The 12,892-nt window shown below is 51.6% G+C and overlaps 1 protein-coding gene across 2 annotated transcripts in view; it reads left to right on the forward strand.

Annotated features, from left to right (window-relative positions):
* The window catches only part of KCNAB2 (potassium voltage-gated channel subfamily A regulatory beta subunit 2), a 109,661-nt gene that overhangs the window by 17,653 nt on the left and 79,116 nt on the right, over window positions 1–12,892 (forward strand). The gene's annotated exons all lie outside the window — the stretch shown is intronic.

Here is a 12,892-nt window from a genome sequence, read left to right on the forward strand (position 1 = left end):
ATTTCCGACACTTTAGTCATTGGCCCTTCATCTCATGATTTGGGTCATGTGTGCTATTTCTTTTTTTGTTTTTGTTTTTGTTTTTTTGGTTGTTGTTGTTGTTGTTGTTTTTGAGACAGGGTCTCACTCTGCCGCTCACTCTACACTCTGGAGTGCAGTGGCGCAGTCTCGTCTCACTGCAACCTCCAACTCCCAGGCTCAGGCAGTTCTCCTGCCTCAGCCTCTGGAGTAGCTGGGATTACAGGCATGCGTCACCACACCCAGCTAATTTTTGTATTTTTAGTAGAGAAGGGGTTTGGTCTCAAACTCCTGGCCTCACGTGATCCACCCGCCTCAGCCTACCAAAGTGCTAGGATTACAGGCATGCGCCACTGCGCCCAGTCATATGTGCCGTTTCTTAGTTTGCATTTTCTTTTTAGTTAAACTTATTTCTCAAATAAGCTTATTTTAAACTGAAACTTGATGTCCCTGCAATAAAGAGCCAGCATTACTTGTCATCAATAAAAGGTAACCGCAGGCAGGCATGGTGGCTCATACCTATAGTCCCAGCTGCTTGCAAGGTCAAGGCAGGAGGATCACTTGAACCCGAGAGTTCAAGTTCAACCTGGGCAACATAGCAAGACCTCCATCCCTTAAAAAAATAAAAAGTAACTGGAGAAATAAGTGGATCGATATTAACTTCAAGGCATGTCTCAAGTGTGGTCAGGGATGCACAGCACAGGCCATGCTCTGAACATCCCTGGATGAGCCGCAGCTGTGTCTGGGGACTGAAGGAAGTGCCCCCAGCCCCTCCCTGCTCCGGTCACCCCCAGTTCCTTTAGTTCACAACCCTCCATGTTGTCAAGGGCTGAGGAGTCACTGCTCAGGTGAACACAGGAGATGGGGAAGCCCAGGGTGGGGCATGCCGCCCCACCTTCCCGTCGGCTGGATGGGCGGGGGGTCTTTCCTGGGAAGACAGGTGCCCGGGAGCTGGGCTGACCCTCGAGTGTTGAGGGTTTAAACTAGAAAGCTATGAGGACACTCTTCCCCAGAAATTGTCGTGGAAGTGGCGACCTAGTGGCAGGAGGTGCATGGAGAGTCCTGGCTCTGCAGGCGAGCGACCTGCCCCAGCTCTTTGCTCCTTAGAATTGTGTGACTTTAGCCACATCATTTAGAAGACGCGGATGATAGAGGTGGTAGAAATGGAAAGTGCAGCTCTCTCCCTGCTGTTGCCCACCACCAGGACGACCGCTGCAAACAGTGTGGGTGACCCGCTCAGACCTGGGACTCAACCACACGTTGGCGCCTGAGGCAGGTGAAGTCCCCAGCAGATGGGGAGATGCAGCATTGCTCTGAGGGAGCAGCAGCAGTGAGGACAGGAGCTTCCACATGCAGAGGAACAGGAGGGAAACAGGCAGGCAGGTGTGCCCAAAGCCAGGTGTGCGGGAGAGAGGCAGGCAACTGTGCCCAAGGCCACGTGTTCGAGAGGAGAGGCAGGCAGGTGTGCCCAGGGCCAGGTGTGCGGGAGAGAGGCAAGCAGGTTTACCCAGGGCCAGGTGTGCAGGATGAGAGGCAGGCAGATGTGCAGGGGCAGAGAGGGGATCAAGGGATGGAAAGGTAGACAGGAGAGGCTGTGAATGACTCTGGATGCCAAGCTGAGGCACTTGGATGCCGTGCTAACAGCCCTGGGCCTCCACGAAGGGCTTTTGAGAAGAGCATGGCATGAAAAGATCTGCTGTTGAAAAATAGAAATGGGGCTCTGGTGGCAGGTGGACAACCATGGTCCACACAGGAGCTTCCAAGGCAAGTGGCGGAAGTGGGCGAGAGAGGGAGTGTTCCAGGGATATCCATGTGAACAGAACCAACACCTGGAGCCCAGGGCAGGGAGGGTGGGCTGAAGGGGCACCTGTGGAGCCCTTGCTTGTGGAGGTGAGAACTGCAGCTTGGAGAGGAGCAGAATTGCCCCAGAGGGTTGCTAGGGGAAGATTCCCAGAGAAGCTGAAAGCAGCAGTGCTGAAAGGAAAATGAGCTGGCCTAGGATAGTGGAGGTGGAGGTGATGAAGGCAGAGGGGGCATAAGCCATGGTGGTGGTGGAGGTGATGAAGGTGGAAGTGAAGGTAGAAGTAGTGGTGGAGGTGGAGGTGGTGGATGGAGATGTTGAAAGTAGAGATGATGGTGGAGGTGATGAAGGTGGAGGTGAAGGTGGTGGTGGAGGCGATGAAGGTAGAGGTGGAGGTGATGAAGGTGGAGTTGGTGGTGGTGGAGGTGATGAAGGTGGAGGTGGAGGTGGAGGTGGTGCAGGTGATGAAGGTAGAGGTGGAGGTGATGAAGGTGGAGTTGGTGGTGGTGGAGGTGATGAAGGTGGAGTTGGTGGTGGTGGAGGTGATGAAGGTGGAGGTGGTGGAGGTGGAGGTGATTAAGGTGGAGGTGATGGGTGAAGGTGGTGGTGGAGGTGATTAACCAGAGGTTATGGTGGAGGTGGTGGGGGAGGAGGAGGTGATGGTGGTAGAGGTAGAGATGATCGAGATGGAGGGGCAGAGATCATGGTAGAGGTGGAGGTGACAGCAGTGGTGGCAGTGAGCCGTGTGTGGGCGCTAACCTATGCACACATGCCCATGAGATGCCTGGCTCTGCACGCACACCCTGTGAGCCGGGGATCATCCCGGTTGGGGATACAAGCCTGGGCCTGTGCAGACTGCCCTCTCCCACTGTGGACCCCCTTGGAGGAGGCTGCTGCGGCTGCAGGACGCCCTCTGTCGCCCTAGGAGGAGCAGCGGAACATGACCTCCCGTCGCTCCACTTCCCAGCGCTCTGCTTGTCTTCAGCCTCACGCTGGCGTCTGTGTTATCTATAAGCAGAAAGCTGCTTGTTCAGAGCGGGCTGGGACAGCTTCGTGCATTCATCAAAGGCGTGCTGGGCACCGGTGAGGTGTCAGTTCCTGTTCCAGGCATTCAGCAGGAAACGAGACAGACCCACCCCCTGCCCTCAGTGTCCAGCTGAGGCCAGTCAGGTGAACAGTCGCACAGGCTGGGGTGGACGCTTGGCAGAGGACACGCTTGTGACACTCAGAGCTCTCTGGGGCAGCCTCTCCGAAGAGGTGACATTTGAGCAGGAACCCCAAGGAAGAGCATCCCAGGTAGAGGGACCTGAGTCGGAAGAGGCCCTGGGCACGAAAGAAGCAACCACTCAAGCCAGGGCTGGGGAGGAGCCCTGTCGGAGGACAGCACCAGCCTCCCCACTCGGTTGCCTGACCAGCATCTGAGGCCAGATACAGCCACGGCTGGCTCCAGGGCTCCCTGACACCATGGCACTCGCAACTCCCCCATTTCAGAAACTGACCACACACCTCCAGAAACCCAGGAGCCACCTGCACCCCTGTCTTCCCCCTACACCCCGCATCTGTCCACAGACCCTGCAGTCTCAGCCTCTTGGATTGCCAGCCGGCTCCGTCTCCCCAGCCTTGCCCAGGTGGCCCCAGCTCACACCTGCATTGCCCTGGAGACTTCTGACGACACCGCCTGCTGCTGCCCGGGCCCCCACGTGCAGTCGGTTCTCAGTGATCTTGAGAAGCACCGCTCAGCTCACCCTAGGAGGAGGCCTTTGGCCGCTCCAGTGTTTGTCTCTGGACTTCTCTGCTGGCCGCAGAACAAGACTGTGCTTTAGAAGGTGGACTCCCAGAACTGCCACTCACCAGGTGACCAAGGCAGGCCAGCTTTACCTCTCCAAGCCTCAGTTTTCTCAGCTGTCATTTGTGCCTAAAAAATAGTACTAATCTCATAGGATTATGGGGCAAAAAATACGCAGAATGAATGCATCAGAAAGCCCTTATCCCGAGGCCTCATTCAGACTGCCCTGGGTCGGCAGCAGCTCTGACACCACTGCCCACACATTAATACAGCTGAGGGCTGCTACTCAGGTGGGTGTCCTTCTCTTGCACCCACTGTACTCGGAGGGCACTTCCCGGATGTCCCTGGACCCCCGCCATCCAATTCCATCTTCAGCGTAGGGCTTGGTGTCCGGAAGAATGAGACCCACATCCAGGAGTAGGCCAGTTTCACGTGAGGCTCAGGGCTGAAGCCAGAGGCCGTGCAGCACCGCGTTGGACAGTGCTTATCTGTGCTAATCATGAAGTAACACAAGGGAGGTTTAAAAATACTACGCTTATTTCATTTCAGTGCAGGAGGGAGAAAGAACACACAGTCTGTATGAGCAACTCAAATCAAAAATAAATGAGGCAAAAGAGTCACCAAAAATAGTGTGGCATTAGAGGCAGCAGTCTGCGTGGCTCGGCCAGCTGTCCTCTGCTCTCTGCCGGCAAGCAGCACCACAGAGGGCTGCGAGGATGCCTTGATGGTGTTTACTCCGGAGAAGATTAACCTGATGCTTGCGATCTGATGAGAAGTCACAATTACCAGCAGGGAAGGTAGCACAGAGGGGACACACAGGGCACCCAAAGGCGCCTGGCATCCTCTCCTCCTCGCCTGTCACCCTCGCCAGGCAGTGAGGTCAGAGGCTAGGCTAGCAGGCAGCATGGGAACCACTTGGCCAGAAAGTTTCCTGTTTGACCTGAAGGAGTTCCCCTTTCCAGACTCAAGAGTGTCCCCACAGAAGGGCAGGGTTGTGGCTTGGGCCCATGTGGGGCTCCAGCCCACTGAGGAACAGAACAGCATGTGCTGTGCACAGCATGAGGAGTTGCACTTTTGCCTTAATTTTATTACAGACGGGGTCGCCTTCCTTTTTTTTTTTTTTTTTTTTTTTTTGAGATGCAGTCTCACTCTGTCACCCAGGCTAGAGTGCAATGGCGTGATCTCAGCACACCACAACTTCCACCTCCCAGGTTCAAGTGATTCTCCTGCCTCAGCCTCCCAAGTAGCCAGGACTACCGGCGCCTGCCACCACGCCCAGCTAATTTTTGTATTTTTAGTACAGACAGCGTTTCACCATGTTGGCCAGGCTGGTCTCAAACTCCTGACCTCTGGTGGTCTGCCCACCTCGGCCTCCCAAATTGCTGAGATTACAGGCACGAGCCCCGGTGCCTGGCTTCACCTTCCTTTTTTAATGTGTCAGAGGTCTGCAAATTATGGCCCAGGGGCCAGATCAGGCCCACCTTTTGTTTTTGTGAATAAGGTTTTATTGGAACACAGCTACGCCCTTTCATTTACGTATTTGCTGCATTTGCCCCCAGAGTTGAGTAATTGTAACCGAGATGGACTGGCCCGAAATGCCTAAAATATTTATTGTCTGTCCCATTACTGCAAAAGTTTGCCCTTCCCTGCCATAGCTGCTTAAGCACCCTGGGGAGGCGTCCTGTCCACTGAAGAAAGCTCCAGTGTCCATGGGGCTTTGGTCAGTGTTGGTTTTGCTATGCTAATGTTGATTTGGAGCTTTAGAGATTTTTGGTTGATTGATTGGTTGGTTGGTTTTTTGGGGTTTTTTTTGAGACAGGATCTCGATCCATCACCCAGGCTGGAATGCAGTGGTGCAATCATGGCCCAGTGCAGCCTCCACCTCCCCAGACTCAAGTGATCCTCCCACCTCAGCCTCCCAAGTAGCTGAGACCATAGGCATGCGCCACCATGCACAGCTAATTTTTGTATTTTTTTTTGTAGAGACGGGGTTTTACCATGTTGCCCAGACTGGTCTGGAACTCCTGGGCTCAGTCTGCCCACCTCGGCCTCCCAAAGTGTTAGGATTGCAGGTGTGAGCCATCACATCCAGCCCCTAGAGATGTTTTTATTTAAAAAAGAAAGGCAATTCTGCAATAATGAGGTTTCTCTGATGCAAGGAACATCTTTTGTCCAGAGACATTTAGTCACTCAATGAGCCTCAAACCCCACCGCGAAGGAAAGCACTACATTCCAGCCACCAGCACCCACCTGCCGCCCCCTGACAGCTTCAGCTTTCAGAGCGAAGGAGGCTTCCCACAGAAGGCCAGGTCCCCCTGGCCACCCTGCTGGGCCACCCTCCAACATCTCCGAGTGAGGGGTATGTGGGACTCCACAGGCCAGGGCTCGGGGAGGACCTCGCTCCTGGCGGGTCCTTTCCTGGGATGCGCTAACGTCCCTTGGCTCTCCTCCAGCTTCCATGAATCACAGTGAAGCTATTTAAACCTGGGGCTGTGAGAATGTGTCAATGTGTCCACCCCCTTGAGACCACAGGGCTTTCAAGACAGAGCATCCTTTCAATAGACTGTGGAGCCAAGTACTGAATCTGATGAGGCATTTTCACCAGGCCTGTGTGAAACACTTAAAAATTGTGCATAACATGTAACTGGACAGGTATCTACCAGAAAACAGTGCAAGGAGCTTTTAAGCCATGAGGTTTGCTTCTGTGGGAAGGCTTTGGGGTGCTGCTCACACGCGGCGTGACTCAGGTGGGGCAGACAGTAGACAGTGGCGGTGACACTGCAGTGACGCTGCAGAGTGTGGACACTAACACATCCCACTGGACTTCTGCGTGAGCCCCCAGACAGGAGCTTGACCAGCGTCAACTGGACTTCCTGCATCTGATCCTCTCCCAGAGTGAGGTTTTGAACAGGGATGGGCAGAATGCCACAAATCACACCGCTGCTGAAATAGGTCTGCCTTCTGGGTACCGGTTATGAAAGCTGGTTTGTGTGTCACATCCCCAGGACAGGAGGTTATGGTCTCACAACAGGAAAATCCAGCAGAATCCCAGGGTGCGCTGGAAAGTCAACAAACCGCCTAAAACTCACCCACAAAATACTGTGACCAGGAGTATGCATGGAGACAGTGCCGAGCTCCGTACAGGCCGTCTCACTTCAGTGAGACCCCTCCCACCGCCAACCAAGAGAGAGGAAAAATCCTAGACTCAGGCCCACAAGGACGGGCGTATGGGGCCGGGGACGCGGGGTGCGTAGGGCAGAGGCATGGATCCTGCAAGGTTGTGTGCAAAGCAGAATGGAGGAGCACAGGTGTCTGGAGGGGAAGCATGGCTTTCTTATTTAGCTTTTTTTGAGATGAGGTCTCACTCTGTCTCCCAGGCTGGAGTGCAGTGGCATGATCTTGGCTCACTGCAACCTCAGGCTCAGGCCATCCTCCCATCTCAGCCTCCCAAGTTGCTGGGACAACAGGTGCACATCACCATACCTAGCTTTTTTTTTTTTTTTCCTCTTATTTTTAGTAGAGATAGGGTTTCAGTATGTTGCTGGGCTAGTCTAGAATTCCAGGGCTCAAGAGATTCGCCCACCAGACATGGGTGGCTCACATCTGTAATTCCAGCACTTTGGGAGGCCAACGCAGGCAGATCACTTGAGGTCAGGAGTTCAAGACCATCTTGGCCAACATAGTGAAACCCTGTTGTAAAAATACAAAAATTAGCTGGGCATGGTGGCAGGTGCCTGTAATCCCAGCTACTCGAGAGACTGAGGCTGGAGAATTGCTTGAACCTGGGAGGTGGAGGTTGCAGTGAGCCAAGATCGTGCCACTGCACTGCAGGCTGGATGTCAGAGCAAGACTCTGTCTCAAAAAAAAAAAAAAGCTTGGCCTCCCAAAGTGCTGGGATTACAGACATGAGCCACTATGCCCAGCCAGGCGTGGCTTGAAAAGCTGTATCCCTGGAGGAGATGTTGTCCTGGAGCAGGGTTCAGCAAAATTTTTATTTTATTTTATTTTATTTTGAGACAAGATCTCGCTCAGTTGCCTAGGTGGGAGTGCAATAGTGCGACCATAGGTGACTGCAGACTTGACCTGCCAGGCTCAAGCAGTCTTCCCACGTGAACCTCCCAGGTAGTTGGTACTACAGGCGCACACCTGTGATCCCATAGCCGTAAACCACACCCAGCTAATTTTTTTGTAATTTTGTAGAGAAGATGTCTCACTGTGTTGCCCAGGCTGGTTTTGAACTCCTGAGCTCAAGCAATCCTCCCACCACAGCCTCCCAATCTCAAAGTGCTGGGATTACAAGCACGAGCCACTGCACCCAGCCAGGCAAATGTTTTCATAGAGGACCAGATAGTCGATGTTTTCAGCTTGCAGGAAATTCAGTCTCTATTGCAACTACTCAGGTCTGCCGTAGTAGCGTGAAAGCAGCCATGGGCAATATGTAAATAGGTGCTGTGTACTGAATGTTTCTGTCCCCCAAGATTGATAGCTGCAGCCCTAATCCTCAATGTGATGGCATTAAAAGGTGGGGCCTGGGAGGTGATAAGGTTTAGATAAGCTTGGGTCTTGCTCTGTTGCCCAGGCTGGAGTACAGTGGCGTGATCATGGCTCACTGCAGCCTGGACCTCCTGGGCTCAAGCAATCCTCCAACCTCAGCATCCGAAGTAGCTGGGACCACAGGTATGCACCACGACACCCAGCTAATTTTTTTGTCATTTTGGGGTAGAGGGCTCATGACAGCACTAGTGCCTTGGTAAGAAGAGGAAAAGGCCAGAGCTCCCTCCCTACTCTGTGTGGAACAGCAGGAAGGAATTCTGTCTACAAGGCAAGAGAGAGCCCTCACCCGGAACCCTATCAGCCAGGACCCTGATGTTGGATTTACCAGCCTCCAGCACTGTGAGACAGAAATGTCTGTTGTTTAAGCCCCCCAGGTTGTGATATTTCGTTATGGCAGCCCCAAGCTCACTAAGATAACAAGATAGCTTGGCTGCATGCCAATAAAACTTTATTTATGGATGCTGAGATTGGAACTTTATATAAATTTTGTGTGTTACGAAATGTTATTCTTCTTTTGGTTTTCTTTCATTTAAAACTGTAAAAATTTGACTTGGCACAGTGGTTCACACCTGTAATCCCAGCACTTTGGGAGGCTGAGGCAAGAGGACAGTGTAAGGCCAGGAATCTGAGACCAGCCTGGACAACATAGCAAGACTCTGTCTCTACAGAAAAATTTTAAAATTAGCCGGGGGTGGTGGCACACACATATAGTTCCAGCTGCTTGGGAGGCTGAGGCAGACAGATCACTTGAGCCCGGGAGTTCAAGGCTACAGTGAGCTGTGATCGTGCCACTGCACTCCAGCCTGGGCAACAGAGCAAGTGCCCTTCTCAAAAAAAAAATTGAATGAATTAAATAAAACTATAAAAACTATTCTTAGCTCAAGTCTGCACAAACACAGGTGACAGGCTGACGCAGCAGTTTGCCAACCCCTGTCCTAGAGCAAGGAGGGAAGCCGTCACGCTGCGCCCTCTGCTGGCCAGCCGGCGTGCAATGCTGCTCAGGTTCTGGGTGCCTCCGTCATTTTAGGAAGGATATGGCAAACAGAAACGCCATTAAAAGAGGGTGGCAGGGTGCTGATGTTCCAGAGGGAAACTGCTGAATGATGACTAATTAGGGCTCTCGAGTTGGGCACTGGAGCACCGGACTTCCTGCTCTCCAAAGCCCAGCTTGGCGGCCTTGACCTCAGCATCTTCAATGGTACAGCACCGCCCCAAGGCCGACCTATAATGTTTGGCGAGGGTCCAGTGTCGCAGCCTGTGCATGGCACGCGTTGCACAGCGTCAGCCAAAATTACATTGATGGGCTTAAGTCAGAAACCTTGTGTGGAAGGAGGGAAAGAAGCAAGGTTTGCTCACAAGAACAAAGGGCCCGGTTGTAGATGGGGTGAACTACAGCGGCTGTCCTCAGATGCTCCAGGTATTGTTCTAGACAGAGGGACTCACTTCATTGTCAATCTTGAGAGGGCAGAGCAAGCCCAGCAGGTGAAAGTGATGAGGAAGCTGGTTTCCAATCAACATGCAAAGAATCATGTTGTTATTTCAGTTGTCCCCAGTGGGATGATCTGCCTAGAGTTTCCCACAGGTGGAGGCAGGGAGACCCATAATGTGGGGGTCTTGCGGAGGGGGTCGTGCATCCCCCGGAGCCCTGCACCTGGGGTCCCGTCTCCACATGCTTGGAGGTTTCACGACGTGTGACCCGAGTTATCTTGGGGGATGTGCCCCCTCCCCACAGTCCTGGCCCAGAGGAATGAAGTTGCATCAAAGCAGATTGATTCAGTAGTTGATCCTTATGTTGTAGAAATAACTAGAAGCTAGAAGGAGAACCACTGTGAGGTCCCCATTAAGCTGGATGAGAGTTTTGGTGGTCCCCAGACAGGGCTGGCTCGGGATTTCATTCTGTGTTCAGGACCACCTGCTGCAGTACAGTCTCCCACCTCAGCCTCTCAGACTGCCACCTCCTGCCCCCGATCCGGCCTAAGATGCCCCCAGCACCACCCCTGCTGAAAACAGAAGCAGGCCTAGATACTCTGCCTCTTCCATGACAAGAATGCACCAGGATTGCGTCCCTTTCCAAGCAGAACTTTCCCAAAGCCCCACCCTCCAGGACTCGGGTTACAGACCGCCACAGGCCACCCCAACTGGAAGAAAATTCAGGAAATATAGGGGTCATGGGTAACAGCTGGGCCAGCCGGCAACCGTATCTACCACATTTTTTAAATTTTTATTTTTATTATTTATTTATTTTTGAGAATCTCGCTCTGTCACCCAGGCTGGAGTACGATGGTGTAATCTTGGCTCACTGCAACCTCTGCCTCCTGGGTTCAAGTGATTCTCCTGGTCAGCCTCATGAGTAGCTGGGATTACAAGGGCCCACCACCATGCCTGGGTAATTTTTGTGTAGAGATGGGGTTTCACCATGTTGACCAGGTTGGTCTCGAACTCCTGACCTCAGGTGATCCGCCCGCCTCGGCCTGTAAGGCCGCCATGCCCAGTCTAAAATTTTTCTTTTCTTTTCTTTTTTTTTTTTGAGAAGGAGTCTCGCTCTGTTGCCCAGGCTGGAGTGCAGTGGCACATCTCAGCTGACTGCAAGCTCCGCCTCCCGGGTTCACGCCATTCTCCTGCCTCAGCCTCCTGAGTAGCTGGGACTACAGGCGCCTGCCACCACGCCCGGCTAAGTTTTTGTATTTTTAGTAGAGCCGGGGTTTCACCATGTTAGCCAGGATGGTCTCGATCTCCTGACCTCGTGATCCGCCCGCCTCAGCCTCCCAAAGTGCTGGGATTACAGGTATGAGCCACCACGCCCAGCCTAAAATTTTTATTTTCATATATATTTTTTGAGATAGGGTCTCATTCTGTCACCCAGCTGAAGTACAGTGGCACAATCACAGCTCACTGCAGCCTCGACCTTCCAGGCTCAAGCCATCCTCCTGCCTCAGCCTCTCAAGTAGCCTGGACTACAGGTGCACACCACAATGCCCAGCTAATTTTTCTGTTTTATTTTTTGTAGAGACAGGGTTTCTCCATGTTGCCCAGGCTGGTCTTAAATTCCTGGGCTCGAGCGATCCACCCACCACAGGCTCCCAAATTGCTGAGAGTACAGGTGTGAGCCACCATGTGCCATGTTTATTGATCCATCTTAAGTATTTGACTTAAACGCATACACCCAAATGTGGAGCCGCTGTTGACTCCATGATGCAGAAGTTTCTTTTTCTTTTTTCCCAGTTTTTTCTATTGTGGTAAAAGTACATGTAAAATGTGCCATCTTAACCACTTTTAAGTGTACAGTTTAGTGGTATTAAGTATACAATGGTATTGAGGGTATGGTTCAGTGGTATTGAGTGTATAGTTTGATGATACTGAGTGTACAGTTCAGTGGTATTGAGTGTACAGTTCAGTGGTATTGAGGGTACAGCTCAGTGGTATTGAGTGTGTAGTTCAGTGGTGTTGAGGGTATAGTTCAGTGGTATTGAGGGTATGGTTCAGTGGTATTGAGGGTATAGTTCAGTGGTATTGAGGGTACAGTTCAGTGGTATTGAGTGTGTAGTTCAGTGGTATTGAGTGTACGGCTCAGTGGTATTGAGTGTATGGCTCAGTGGTATTGAGTGTACAGTTCATTGGTATTGAGTGTAGAGTTCAGTGGTATTAAGTACATTCATAATATATGCACTACCATTACCACCATCCATCTCCAGAGCCTTTTAATTCTCCCAAATGGAAATTCTGTCCCATTAAACTGGAACTCCCCATTTCCCCTCCCCTGTGTCTGCGGACCACCATTCTACTTTCTGTCTCTATGTGCATGACTACTCTAGGGACCTCAGATAATTGGAATTGTACAGTATTTGTCATTTTGTGACTGGCTTATTTTACCTAGCAGAATGGTCTCGAGACTCATCCATGTTGTACCGTATGTCAGCATTTCCTTCCTTTGTATGACTGAGGGATGTTCCATTGCATTGCATGTGTGTGCCACATTTTGCTTATCTCTCTCTCTTTTTTTTTAGACAGGGTCTCGCTCTGTCACCCAGGCTGGAGTGCAGTGGCACAATCTTGGCTCACTGCAACCCCTGCCTCCTGGGTTCAAGTGATTGTCATGCCTCAGCCTCCTGAGCAGCTGGGATTACAGGTGCCTGCCATGACACCCAGCTAATTTTGTATTTTTAGTAGAGACGGGGTTTCGCCATGTTGGCCAGGCTGGTCTCGAACTCCTGACCTCAGGTGATCTGCCCGCGTCAGCCTCCCAAAGTGCTAGGATTACAGGCGTGAGCCACCATGTTCAGCCTTTGCATATCTTTTTATCCGTCGGTGGACATGGGTTGTTTCCATGTTTTAGCTATTGCAAATCATGCTGCTATGAACACATGGGTACAAATATCCCTTTGAGACCCTGTTTGCAATTATTTAGGATATATCCCCAGAAGTGGGACTGCTAGATCATATAGTGATTTGATTTTTAGTTTTAAAAGAACAACCATACTGTTTTCCATAGTGGCTGTACCATTTTACATTCCCACCAACAGTGCACAGGGTCCCCATTTCTCCACATCTTGCCAACCCTTATTATTCTGGGCTTTTTTATAGCAGCCATCCTAATGGCTGGGAGGTAGTATCTCATTGTGGTTTTGATTTGCATTTCCCTAATGGTTACTGATGTTGAGCATCTTTTAATATGTTTATTAGCCATTGGTGTCTTGTCTTTGGAGAAGTATCTATTCAAGTCCTTTGCCATTTTT

Source organism: Macaca thibetana, chromosome 1, assembly GCF_024542745.1.
Source record: "Macaca thibetana thibetana isolate TM-01 chromosome 1, ASM2454274v1, whole genome shotgun sequence".
Taxonomy (NCBI): Eukaryota; Metazoa; Chordata; class Mammalia; order Primates; family Cercopithecidae; genus Macaca; species Macaca thibetana.